Here is a 13,380-nt window from a genome sequence, read left to right as displayed (position 1 = left end):
CTTCCTCTCTCTTATTTTTCTTTCCAGTGTGTTATTTGCACCAGCGAGTGAGTGTATAGTTTGACATTCTGTGAAAAGAAGTCATAGGAATCTCTATATACTGTACTTGGAAAAGAGAATATCACTAAGATCAGCACTTCGAGCGTGAGCAGGTCGATTTTGCTTTCCATGATGTTACATAGCAAGAAACTGAAGTTCATCATGGTCTTAAGCTTTCTGGGAATCCAGTTTTATCTCTGAAAAGCTGATACGAGGTTACAGCGTTACAATGGATCTGTCTGCAAAACGGAACGTGTATTTTCCTACTCTTCAGAAAATTTGGCAACTTGTTGTCTGAAACGTCAGCAGGTCAAATGCCTGCACTAGTGTCCAAAGGGCTATTCTCCTGATACTTCATGCGATGGTGTCTCCGTTCAGTCCACTCACTTTACGGGCAAAACAGGAACTGCCACATTAGCTCAGGCCTGTGGCTTGCTTAGTCTTGCAGTTCTGTCTCTGGTAAAAATCAATACTGAATGCTTTAACGGAAGATGTGAGGAGTACTGCAGTGCTCCAGCAGTCCCTTTTCCTGCCACCAAGATTTTACTCCAGCTGTGAGCAGAGATTGATGTTCAGTGCTAAATTACAACTTTGTTAGTGCTTCCAAAAACGTTTGCATTAATTCGGGAAGCTCTGGATATTCCTGCCTTGTGTTTGACTGTCTAACTTTGCTAATACAATATTGTTTTAAGGGAGTTCCATGGGCTAGTGCATTATGAGGGAAACTAAGCAGAAAGTTAAAATAACATACCCCATGCCATACAGAAAAAACGAGTGACAGAAACAAGCTTAGCATAGGATGTGTCTCCACATACTTCTACTCATTTTGAGGAAACAAGTTTAAATGGCTATAAATTAAAATGCAGGTCATTGGGTGAGGACAGATGTAGCATGAAACAGTTTTATTTGGATTTTTTTTAAAAAGTTAAGTCAGTGTCTTGACCTTAAGCAAGTGGATTATTTTCTCATTCAGTGTATTTCCCATTTTCAGGTAAATGGGTGGAAAGGAAAATTCTGAACAAACATTCTCTTTGCAGACAGTTGATTTTTTTTGCATCAGACTGGTACCCTCTCCCTGAATGAATGAAATGGTAAATAATAGTATTCTCTGATTTAGGTAATATACTTTTTGCTTATCAAGATCTTGTATGTTCTAGTATATGAGCTTGTATTTGAAAGCTGTCTGCTCTGTCTGAGGACATTCTGTTCCCTGTACACTGGAAATCCCTTTTTGTGCTTCATTATCGCCTTCTGTCCTGGTCTGTGGAATCAAGTTGTAGTGAAGTGGATGCTAGGCTTAGGACCAGTGTTCTACTGGAAAGAGCATGCATCTGAGTGCTGAAAAGGACAGGCCAGAAGAAGGGGATCTGGGAGTAATTTTTTACATTTGTATGAACAGTTCTTTTTATAGGTGATTACCATCAAGTGTTTGATAAACCTTACCCTGTATGTTACTCGTAGTGGTGAGAACTTGAGCATACTTGAATTACCCTGCTGTGAAGAATTGGACAGTGGAAAAAACTTGTAAGGCCCATTTTAAATGGTAACTCTCCTAAGAATTGTGATTATCCTTTTTGCTTTCAAACAAATGATCTCTAGCATTCAGCTGACTCCCTGCTCCCAACAGATTCCATAACCCTCGAGTGATTTCTTGTAGCACAGTTTACACCATTTTTCAGGGGCATGGGGAATCCTTCCCCACGGAGAGCTAAACTGTTCACAATTAACGTCTTACTGTGTTGATTTCTCTATACCGCTTCCCAACAGCTCCTTGAAAAGGAATACTTTTACATGCTGAGATGATGCTTTGATCTTCTGGATCCAGTTCACCTACTTTTAAAGTAGAGTAGAGTAGAAGTAGGGAGGGGGATGAACGGAGAAAACAAGGAGTGTCTTTTTCTCAGTTGTTTCAGCATTTGCTTTTTCCTCAGTGCAGCACTTTTAGGGAACTGCCAAATAATAACAACAGAGATTTTTTCCAAGAAACCTTGAACAACATTGTCTTCTTTGCCCAGCATGATGCCTGGCATCATCAAAAGCAAAGGGTGAAACAGGCAGCAGCCAGTGCTTTTGTAAAAATGGATTAGGTGAAAAATGGTTCATAATGCTTTATCATGTGTTCAGTGTGGTTTAGGGAATCGATGTCAAAAGCTTGCTGCCTGCACAAAAGCATATATTGAGAAGACAATTCCAAAGCAGCTGAACACAGTTAAAATATCATGGGCAGGGGGTGATTATTAGTATTTTTCATACTGTAACTTCTCTTTGCCTCTGACTTAGCTTTCATGTCTGCCTCCTCTTCTATTGTAAACGTTAGGCTTTGTTATTGTTCTTCCCACCTCCTGGCATCCTTGCTCTTCAAACATTGTTGAGTTGACCTATGACCATAGTTTAAGACCATGCAAGTCTCTCTTTTGAGCTCTTCTATTTTATAGAATGACCCTATGATAGCTTCTGCATAATATTTTAATGCTGGAAAGTGTTTCAGCCTGATTTACTATGGAAATGCCATCACTTTGTACATGTGTCTGTCCTTAGTTTTCCTCAGCTTTCAGAACCTATTGGCTAGTTTCAGTCACATTTTGGTAGGGGAGAGAGGGGGACATCTCAAAGATCAGGGTCCCTATGGGTTTGATGAAAATACGTAACTGGGTAAAAGGGAGAGATGATGTAATAGCATTTGAGCTGAAGAAAGGCTGCATCCCTGGCTGAAGCCTTCTTAGACCACAAGTGATCAATGTCAGATAGACGTGTTATAAAGTACCCGTTCATGCTTTTCCCCTAAGGTTAGGCCCTCTCACCAATCAGACAAGCCTTTAGACCTCTCTAGTTACAGCCTTAACTCAATCCTAGGCTTGTCTCCTGGATTTTCTTTATTCAGGCAATGTGTCAGTCAGCAGAACAGCACAACACTGATACATTGCCAGTGAGATTATAACCGGTGGCAACCAGTCTGCCCAGCAGCTAGAATATGAGGTTCCCTAAGCAGTGTTTCCGTCGTCTCCGAAAGATTTTTACGAGCGTAAGGCAATGCTATAGGAAATGTACACGTAGATCTTGCCTCTTAGAAATCAAAGCCAGTCAGGCACATACTCAAGCTCCCTAGGAAATCAAATTCTGTTCATTTCCCTGAACTTTTTGCTCTGAGCATACAGTTACCAGAAAACATTTCAAAATTTGACCAGCTTGGATGAAGAGAGATGCCATGCTTTTGTGGCGACTGAAGCTTTGGCAGAGAGGACAGGAACAATAGGACAGTTCTCTTCAGGAATTATTTATATTGTGCTCACAAGTGGGCCACGTTGTGCTAGTGTTGTGTAAGGCAGTCCTCAGAAAATCAGGTGGGAGTACGAACTTTCCTTTTGCCATATAAACAGAGTGGGTTGCATAACCGAACTTGTCGTTCTCCCGTTCTGGATGGGTTTTTTCCATTTCAATTATTGTGTCTATATCGTCATACATATCAGCACACGCTGCACTAGCTGTTTTTTCCAGGACCTGTGTCCCCTGGGCATCCATCCCTTTGCTCCATTACATGCTGTTGCCCTCCACAGGATTTCCAGGCGTTAAAATGAGCCTCATCCATCAGCAGCACAAAGTACAGCTACCCATCGTCAGGCTTCAGCTGGCTGCCGCACGGTGCGTTGCTAATCTCACCTCTCTTGGGGACTGAATTGCTCAATCTTGCCCAAGTATTTGTCACTGGATTCTTTCATCAGATGCCTTCGCTAGGGCAGTGTGGTAAGTAATGGATGCGCTGTCAGTAGCGGGGTTTGCCAGACTGTATACGATGGGACTCTGCTGACCCCAATAACCTGACTTCAGGAGACATGAGCCCCACCTTCCCCCAAGAGGTCTTCCCTTTTCCTTTTTTAAAAGAGGTTACGGTATTTTTTTTTGTTAGCTTTTAGTTGTTTGCTCTCTTGGGCGTCTTTAACTACCATTTTACTCACACACTGAACACACAATCAAGCTATAGCCACAATTAATGTCACACAATCAGTCCAGGTACTAGCCATGCAACTTTGAATGCCATACTTGGGCTGTTTTTCACTGTGCATCCTTATTGCGTGAGACTCCTTATCACGCAGGAATCACGTGCCCAGAGTATCACCCTGCCACAAGAGAGAAACTTAAGACCAGCGGTCATTTTGCTCATCCCTTCCAGATTTCGTATCTATCAGTTGCAAGCAATTGTCCACCGATGCAGTTTATGTCCTTTCTCCAATAACACGTGCACTTGATACTTAGCTAGAAGATAGACAGCATTTCTGATTTTAGGGCTGCATAGCAGATTCACTTTAGTGCCGGTCTTCACTGAGTAGTTTTGATTGATCTCCTTTTCTCTAGCCTACATATGAAAACACAGTGAACTGGGGAGAAAAAAGCATTCGTTGATAGTTAACTTTATTATGGACAGAGTCTTTATCCCTAGATTTTGAAAGTTTTTGTTATATAAACTCTTACACTTCACAAAAAATGCATCCACACGTACACATTCTCACAGACACGCTCCTAACTTCCCAACATGTTTACATTTTTCCAATTTGCAACACTTCATCTGTTCCGGAGCAGTGCGCATTCTTTATTTATGTCCAAGACCCAAGCAAACAAAATTCCTTCAAACATCTTTCTGAATTAGAGGAGAGATGACAGTGAAAAAAAGCAAAACAATTAAATTCTCTCCCACTTAAATGAAAATTTTACTGGGGCTTGTTTTGTTACATAGTGTTATAGTGAAAACAGATGATATTTGAAACTTGGCTTTGAAGCAAGCCTCCCTTCAGTCTCCACAGGCAACCAGACATTCTCCCTCCGCACATCACTTCCAACAGCTCTTTAGTGCAAAATATTTCCGTGTTTATCCTCCAGACAAATTACAATTGCTGATTTTAAGTCATTTGTGTACTAAGAAAATGATATGTTGTCAACCCCCACTCCCACTCTTCTTTATAAATCCTTTCTTTCATAAAGAATTAAATGAAATGAAGAGGGAATTCATCGCATTTCTTTCTTCTCTTTTAAAATATTAGGATGGCTTCACTGGAATCAGCTCATCAGCGCAAAATGCAGTGAGCAGCATAGACCATTAGCCTATGTAGCCTGACCCCGGGCTCTGGTAGCTTGCATATTGCCCAGGCAGAGGGAGTTGAGGTTCAGCTAGAAGAGCAGATGTTGGATACACCTCCCCTAATCTGTGCTCTTTACAAAATGACTGTGAACCGTTTATCAAAATGTTTAGCTTGTTTTGATAGCTGGACTAAATTGTAAACAAATGGTAACCACATGTTATTTACGGCAGAATAATTTTGCTTTGTTTGGTTTTATGACAGCATTTACACAGTATTTTATGCAACCTTAGTGACCTACATAAGGTTTTGGTCTACAAGTTATACTCTTTTTTCTGAAAAAAACAAAGAATTAACAAAATAGATGATGGCAGGATTTGTTTTTAACCATAGCAGCTGGTAATTTGATGGAAAGAAAAGAGTAAAACTTCTTCGGTGTTTTCAGAGATCAGAAATTCTCTTTTCCGCTGTCCCAAGGGCCTTTAAAAATATTCAGGCTTGTTGTTGAAGTTCATTAAGTCATGGAATGATAGCAATACACATTGCCATCCCTAATTTCAACTAAGTTCCCCTAATTCCTGCCATCACAAACCATTTCCTGGCTTCTCCTCACCTTGCTCTGAAATGTTTTTTTCTTTGGTTTATGGCTTTTTGTTACTCAAGATTTGGGAAGAAGGGGGAACATTGTGATGAAACCTTCTTCTGTAAAATCACTGAAACCATCACACCGCAGTTACAGCTCCGGTCTATTTGCCTTTAGGCACAAGCCAAGATCAGATGGTTCTAGATCAGCAAAGAAGACATGGGGAAGGGAAAGCCGCATAAAAGCTTTTCTCCTCCCTAGCACTTCCATTCAAGAGTCCCAGAGGGAAATCACAAATACATTAGGTCAGCCTTACAAAAATCATTCTTTAACAAAACACAAGTGAAAAAAAAAAACCCAAACCCCAAAACACTGGGGCGTGCAATATCTGAATTATTTCATAGTAATGTTGGAAAACTAGTAGCTGAATAATTTTGTGGCTTGACTGTTGTTTTCAAGACAGTTTTGTAGAGTTGCATGAGAGGGAACAGAAACCTCCTGGTTAGGATTTGTAAATAGAAAACATCCTAAGGCTGCTGTCCCTTTCCTCTTCTCCTGGATCACTACTCTCAGGAAGCCACCTGTAATTCTTTTTGTAAAGGGTCTGTGCTGCATGTGAAAAAAGGAAGAAAGAAGGGAAAAAAAAAAACCCAAACAAACCCCCAAATTTGCTGAACAGAACACAGAAAAGTAAGTATTTTTGAAAATGTTTAATTTTCCAGGAGGGATGTCTCCAGTTTTTGGTTCTCTGGTATGTGGGGAGGGGAAAGTTACAGCTGCTTTAAGCACGGTCAGCTCCATTTTACTGCCAAGATGACATACTTACCTGTGAACTGCAAAGATAAGAAACACCAGTGGTAGTATATCTCAGTGTTGCTCTATGATTTTTGTATGTTATATGCACAAGCTTTTCCAGTGAAAGGCAAAGGATTAAATCATTAACAAAGGCCGCCTTTTCCCCGTAGTTAAATCAGGCACTGAGCTTAAACAAAGGCAAAAGTTAAGAAGTCTGACTTAAGAGTCCCTTTCACTTCAACTACCCAATTTAGTGTCTTGACTTACGGGCTGTCATATTTTTCATTCCTTTTAAACCCTTTCTACATGACATTCATTTGCATAAACAATCCCATGGCAATAGCAGGAATAATATTTAGCTCTCTAAACCAGAGCGTTGTCCATATTTCCCCAAATATGTCAGCTCTGAGTGCGACTGGTCAAGATGCCACTTGAAATTCCTGCCTGCTCTCTTACACCGTGATGGTGAATCTGGGCTGGTTGCAGCAGTTGGAGTCAATTTTCAGCTCACGTTTCTTTCCTAGGAATGACTGGAGCTCCCGGAGAGGAAAGACTGACCTTCTGCTCCTTTTGCTTCCTCTAGCTCCTTCACGATGCCTTGCTGACTTGCCCAGTCCCCTCTTTCCATTCTTCTCCTCAGTCCCTGCATCCCTTTCTTGCAAAATGGCATGGAAGCATTTAGAAAAATTTCAGAGCCACTTAGAGCAGAGTTTCAGACCTGCCACGTTTCAACCATTGGGGTGAAATGTTCCAGACCAGGTGCCCTTCTTGGGATGACTTGTTTCTGAAAAGTTTCACTCAAAATGTCTTCTTGAGAAAGTTAGGCAGAAAAAGTCAGTTGCTTTTTTTCTGTATTTTTACAAAATTGTATTTTTGAGAAGCTTCGGTGTCCTGGCCTTTAGATCAGAGGGGAAGCATTTGTCGGGGAGCAGCGGGGGCAGGTTCCCTTCCCTTGAGGGAGGGCGAGACGGGAGCTGCGGCTGGTGGCAAGGCATGAGCAGGGCACAGAGCGGGCCAGCATGGCCGCAGTCCCGCAGCCCCCGGGCAAGGTGAGCAGAGAGGGTCCGGTGACGGGATCCGAGTTGGACCGAGAGTCCGGATTGCCAGGCAAGTCCGTAGCGATGAGACAGGTTTGAGGTCAGGTTGAGTTTGCAGTTCAGGATCGGGTCCAGAGACAAACACCCTGATCAGCACACAGTCCAGTGATCACCAAGCGTGTTTGTAGTGTGGAGGAAAGTCTGAAGTCAAGCCAGAAAACCAGATCTGAGGGTTTTCTCAAAGAGCTCCAAGACTGGTGATTGCCCTCCTCAATCATCTCTCTCCTCCCAGTGAGGTCCAGCCCCACCAGAACTTCACAGCCTTCAGTAAAACCTTTGCTAGCCCATTTGCCCCTTGTCCTGAGTGGGGACGGTGCCCCTGGTAGCACCCAGCCTGGCACCACAACACGCCGGAGCTGGAGGGACGCAGAGCCCACGGTAGGGATTTCCCTGGCCATTTCTGCCACAATGTTTTCTGTTGAGCTCCCCTCAGCTTAAAGGCTTCAGAGGACCACATGCAAAAACCATGAAAGTAATGGTACGCCCTGCACCACTTTCCAGGAAAGACTATGAAACGGGAGGCTCCCTATGGAAATACAGAGCATAACTGCAAAATTAAAACACAAATGCCAGTACACTTGTGGAGGAGGCTCAGATTGTACTGTTGCACAGGTAGCTTTAAAACTGACAATTTACAGCTTGCGTGCTTATGGGAAAAAACACATGATGGTTGCAAAGTCCAGTTTTGGCTTGAAATTTTAATACGTATAAGCTGCAGAGACTAAGAGAAAAGGGTTGACTCATTCTTCTTGTGTGAGGAGGGATAGTGTGGAAAAGATACCAAATAACACCTAATAAAAAATAGGCAGTGGTGCATATAAAGTAGATGTTGGGAAGAGGTCTGGTAAAACTTTATTTTTTGGCACTAATAGCACGCACCGAAAGGCTCTCTGAATATTGGAGGGGTTTCTTGAAAGAAAACTGAAAACTCCAATTGCAATAAAAGGAAATAGTTTTCTGACAGAGCAGTAAAAAGGTGCACAACAGATGCCCTGATAAACATACCCAGTTGCCACAGCCACCTATAACGCATCCTCTAAACACGTTTTTTTTGGCTGGCGAAGTGGAAAAATGGGCAAATCTAGGATTAGAGAAAATTGCATCCCACTTCGAATGTCTGGAGAATGCCTGAATGGTATAAATTGTGTATCTTGGCCATCCCCAAATATATATGCAGGCACTTGAGGAAATGAGTTAGAACTGCATTTCCTGAGAGTCAAAACTCAGTTGCAGCCTTCAATAAACTTGTATTTTTCCATCGAACATGGTTAGTGACTTGGATTCCTAATGAGAAAAAAAGATAGTAGCAAATAATAAAGCACAGAAGTGGTGACGTATGTCCCATACGGTAGCAGGTTTTCTCTACTTGGTTAGGTGGAACCACAGAGATACTAAAAGTTAGTTTTTCCCTAAAAACAAAACACACAAACAAACAAACAAGCAATCTAGTAAAACGACAGCCAGGATGACTCTGCGTCATTCATTTGAGCTCTAGGGGGGCAGCAGCTTAAATTCCACAAATGCAAAAATGTTCATTTTTGTTTGTGTAGATATTTTGTGTTCAGCAAGTGAGTTTGATTTAGCTGGCAAAGTGAATGTTTGAAAGATTAAATGGAAAGATCTGGAAAGAACATTTTATAACCAGTTTTTCTATTTTGAAAGACTTCAAAGTACTTGGAAGGAGGTATAATTGATTTGTATGAAACTTTAAAACAATGATTTTTGTCACATTCCCTTTGAAACATTACAAATCTTTATGGTCAGTCAGAAATATTTGCATAAAGCTGCTAAGATTGCCTCAATGAAGATATGATGTATTTTGTTCTTTTTATGTTATACTGGGAGATGTTTTGGCTTTCTTTTTCATCCCAATCCTGTTTTAAATTCAAAAATAGGAGTGGAGAGACTCCTATTTGTTCTACACACTTAGCTTTTTAGATTAATTCATACCTAATCCAGAAGCATTTTATTACCAAAGAGGAACTGAATTATCAAAAGAGCCCATACTTTGCCTCATATTTAAAACATGCAGATAGGAAATATCATGTTACGTGATTTTACCTATTTGAAAAGCAGTCTTTCTAGTCTTTATTAACATCATCAGTATAAGATCTGTAACATCTGCTTATTAACTTCCCTAGCATCCTTGCAGTAAAAAGACTTGTACTTGCAAAAGGGTAGATTGAATGGCACGCTAGAAGTCACTTCTGAATGACAAAGTTCTACTGATCATTGCGTTCATTCCTTTTCTTGTCTACGTAGGAGCTGATTTGTGCACATGGGAGACAAAGACCCAAGGAAAAAGCAGGACTTTGTAACTGTGTGTTGCAGATACGAACTTTGGGGGCTTTGACATCACTTGCTCTGATCATATACTCATCATGGCAAGACAGAGAGAGAGCAACTTAGACCAGCATGATAAATGCTCGTTAAGGTCCCCAATAGGTATGAGTAGAGCAGAAAGTATGAGCTCCTGCTGAGAAAACCTTTGTCCCACGTCAGCACATGTGTACGTGTGGCCAAAGGGTGATGGCTCCAAAAATTTGCTTGGCATCACCTGTTTTAAAATGGCAAGTATAATAATGCTTAAACTGTTGCAAAAGCGCAGACATACTACCTAAACAGAAATTATCACCTCTGACTGCTTCCATACAGTTAGGAGAATATATGACAAAATATGAAATTCTAAATATCACAAGAGGCAGGAGGTTTTCTGCTGTCAGATCATTGTAAGGAACTTTAAAAAGATTTAATGTTAAATTTTCAGTTTTGTTTTCCTTAGATGTCCTGACTTGGCAGCATTCAGTTCCAAAAGTGTCTGGTTTTGGTACAAATGACTCATAAATAAAAACTTACTGTAGAAGCTTTAAAGCTGGCGCATAGTTTTCCACAAAGCAAAATCATAAGGAACTTATTCTCAAAGTGGTAATACAAATACTAGAGTAAAAACACAGTGTGACTGGGGGGATTGGGATGGAAGAGAGTTAATCACCTTAGTGCAGAAAGCTAAATTTAAAAGGTGGGGTTTTTTTTCTTTTTTTGCTTCTTTATTGCTTCTTTTAAAGGCAAACATCCAAAAGTGCTCAAAAATGACATTCAATCCAAACTAATTCAATATTTGAAATATTTGCATTCCTTCATTACTGTTTGAATCACAGATACAAACCTTGGATCAAGGACACCTGTGGTGAGAGGTGCCAACAGAAATGTGGCAAACTGGTCAGTGAGAAAGCTTTAGTGATAGGAAGAGAATCAGATTTTGCTGCTTTATGATAATAAATGGGGACTGAAAACAAGCCTTTGTATAATTTCAGATTTTCCACATTTCGGACCTTTCCAGCCAGTTTATGGTTCCTGCACTCTGCTTTCTGCTAAAAATAATAATAATTGCCTCCCACTGATTTTGATCCACCAAAGGCAGGAAAAGTTGGAGGAGTCCTGCAAAAGCAGGCTGCAGGGAGTTGCCAGAGTTTTAGCTGCCATTTGGTCTAACTTGCTGCGAACAGAGCTGTACCTGAGATTTATAGCAGAGTCGTGCTACTTAACCAAGCTAAGCGTTGTCAGCAAGACACCGAAAACTGAGCAAGCAGGAACAAGAATGGGAGGTTATAGGAGAAATATTCTCTTGCATGCCAAGATTATCGTAGTGACGAACCGAAGTTAGGACGAGGACAGCAGTAAAGAAGACTGGCTTTTTCTTCATTGTGTACTGCAATGGCCCCTCGTTGGGATTTTGTCCCCCCTCGTGCTCAGCTTTCACAAATGGCACAAACCTTTCCGCCAGCCGGGAGCCCACGGGTGTCTGTCCCGGCCACCATTTTAGAGGAGCCCACTGGAGATAAACCCATGTAGCCCTCCGTCTGTCTCACAGCGGGCTGCCCTCTTCTCTGGTTCTCATCAGCTGCTGCTGCCGGCTGGTCATGGTTTCTGCTTCTTTAAAACCGCAGCTGAAACCTTGTTTTGGTGAACTACGATAACGTAAATGTTGCGTGGTTCCAGCCTTCCTGCCACTGTTAGGCTGGCCAGCCATAGAACCACCTGTCCTCCTTGTGCCGGCGAGCCTTCCAAAAATAACCCCACTGCCCTCTAACTCGAAAAAGACAAGTATTCAGAGAGAAAATTCTCTTTCCAGTCAAATACAGTGAATTACTCAAATTCTCATTTGATTTCAGCTTTTATATTTACTCATCTGTCAGCATATTAACATTTTGGAAGTACTCTGTAAACTTTCACCCATATTTTTTTAAAGAAATTTTGTAGACAGTGCAAAATAAAGCCTGTTTTCTCCAGGTAAAGCATTAGTCACCCTTGAAGAACTTGTCTTATTTCTAAATTTCCTGCAGGCAATTTGCAATAGCCAACTACATAGTAAGGACAAAAACTACACTTCCTAAACTACATGCAGTAGACCAAATTCAGCGTAATACCTAAAATGACTACAGAAAGAACTTGTTTTTCTGAAAAAGAATTGAGAGAAAATTTATTCTAAGAAGTCAGTAATAATTTAAAAAGTTAAAGCAATGAACCATCGTCAACCTTCAGATTTTGCCTGCCAGGAGCCCAGAGCATTGGTGGTTCTGAGGATTGCTGTGGATGACTAGAGGTCCACAAACTCTGCTTGGGAATCACTTTTCCAAACCGTAACTGAAATTATGACAACTTATAACTCCAATTTGGCTTCTATATGAAAGGCAGAATTACGATATCACTGCGCAATTATTCACGTGTTGTTTGGTTTGGGCTTTTTTTTTTGTGTGTCCAAGGACAACTGCCATTCTGGTTGTTTCCCTGATGAAGGACTGTGAAGGAGAGCAGTGTCTGCAGCTATGGCTAGGTATCGATTTACTTGGATATGGAAATACCAATGGACTTGACGTTCCTTTGAAACCTGAAGAATGCTAAGTCAGCATTGTGACAGCTGTGCCTCTGCTCACGTTTTGAACAAACTTTGTTTTGGATTCCTGGGCCTGACTGCTTCTTAGATTTATATTTATTTTACACTTTACAGTTCATGTTATGAGATAGGTGCTCCTGCCTCTTTTTTCTCCGTTTTGTTATAAATAAACAAATCTCAGCATCATACAAAGTTCATGGAGTTTACAGTTCGATTTTCTTCATTTGGTTGGCCTGCCTCCAGAAAAGAAATAAATACTTGTTTTTTAAGTTCTCGGTTTTAGGTGTATTCTTTCAGAATGAATGAACTTTCCTGCCCAGGCTGTTGCCATTTGTTCCTCAAAAAGCTCAGAGTAATTCCTGTAAAGACAGCTTTCCTCTTTCATCTCATGAGGTGTAGCCTGGTGTATGGATTGTTAAGGATATTAGTATTGCCCCCAAATCCCTCATCTCCAGGGAAGACTTTCGTTGGCTTTAATAAGTAATAATAATACTAATGTAGTACTTTTTTTTATTCTAGTCTAAATGAATTCTGGTGGCCAAGGGTGTAGATTTTCATAAGAAAATTTTGTCACCTATCTTTGCTTGCTTCTTTGTGAATTGCTACAAGAACAAAAGGTTTGGTACCGAATGGTATTAGGTTACATGTAACATAGCCAGGGAGAATTTCTTCATTGCTCCTTCCACCCTTGTGCAGTAAGACTGGAAGATCTGTTTTCTGAAGAAAGGTGTGAGTTACTCCTTTCACAGGTGACACCCTGTGCCTCATGAACCTGCAGAGCAAATGTACTCCGTTCTGCGACTGCAAGAAAGCTTATGTGCTGGGTGAGAGAGAAATGCAGCTGTACTCTTTGGGATGCCCTCCTAAATGAAGGCAAGTGCTTTGAAGCCCATGTGCTTAGCA

The 13,380-nt window shown here is 41.1% G+C and overlaps 1 long non-coding RNA gene across 1 annotated transcript; it reads left to right on the top strand.

Moving 5' to 3' along the window:
* Positions 1-1,031: 1,031 nt before the first annotated feature.
* LOC128143447 (uncharacterized) lies at positions 1,032-12,643 on the top strand. Its single transcript, XR_008235757.1, has 3 exons — positions 1,032-1,130; positions 3,594-3,780; positions 5,073-12,643. It is a non-coding gene; the product is annotated as an uncharacterized LOC128143447 (long non-coding RNA).
* Positions 12,644-13,380: the final 737 nt, after the last annotated feature.

Source organism: Harpia harpyja, chromosome 6, assembly GCF_026419915.1.
Source record: "Harpia harpyja isolate bHarHar1 chromosome 6, bHarHar1 primary haplotype, whole genome shotgun sequence".
In the NCBI taxonomy this organism is placed as follows: Eukaryota; Metazoa; Chordata; class Aves; order Accipitriformes; family Accipitridae; genus Harpia; species Harpia harpyja.
Note: the sequence above shows the minus strand (reverse complement) of the source record. Positions and strands in the feature narration are given on the sequence as shown.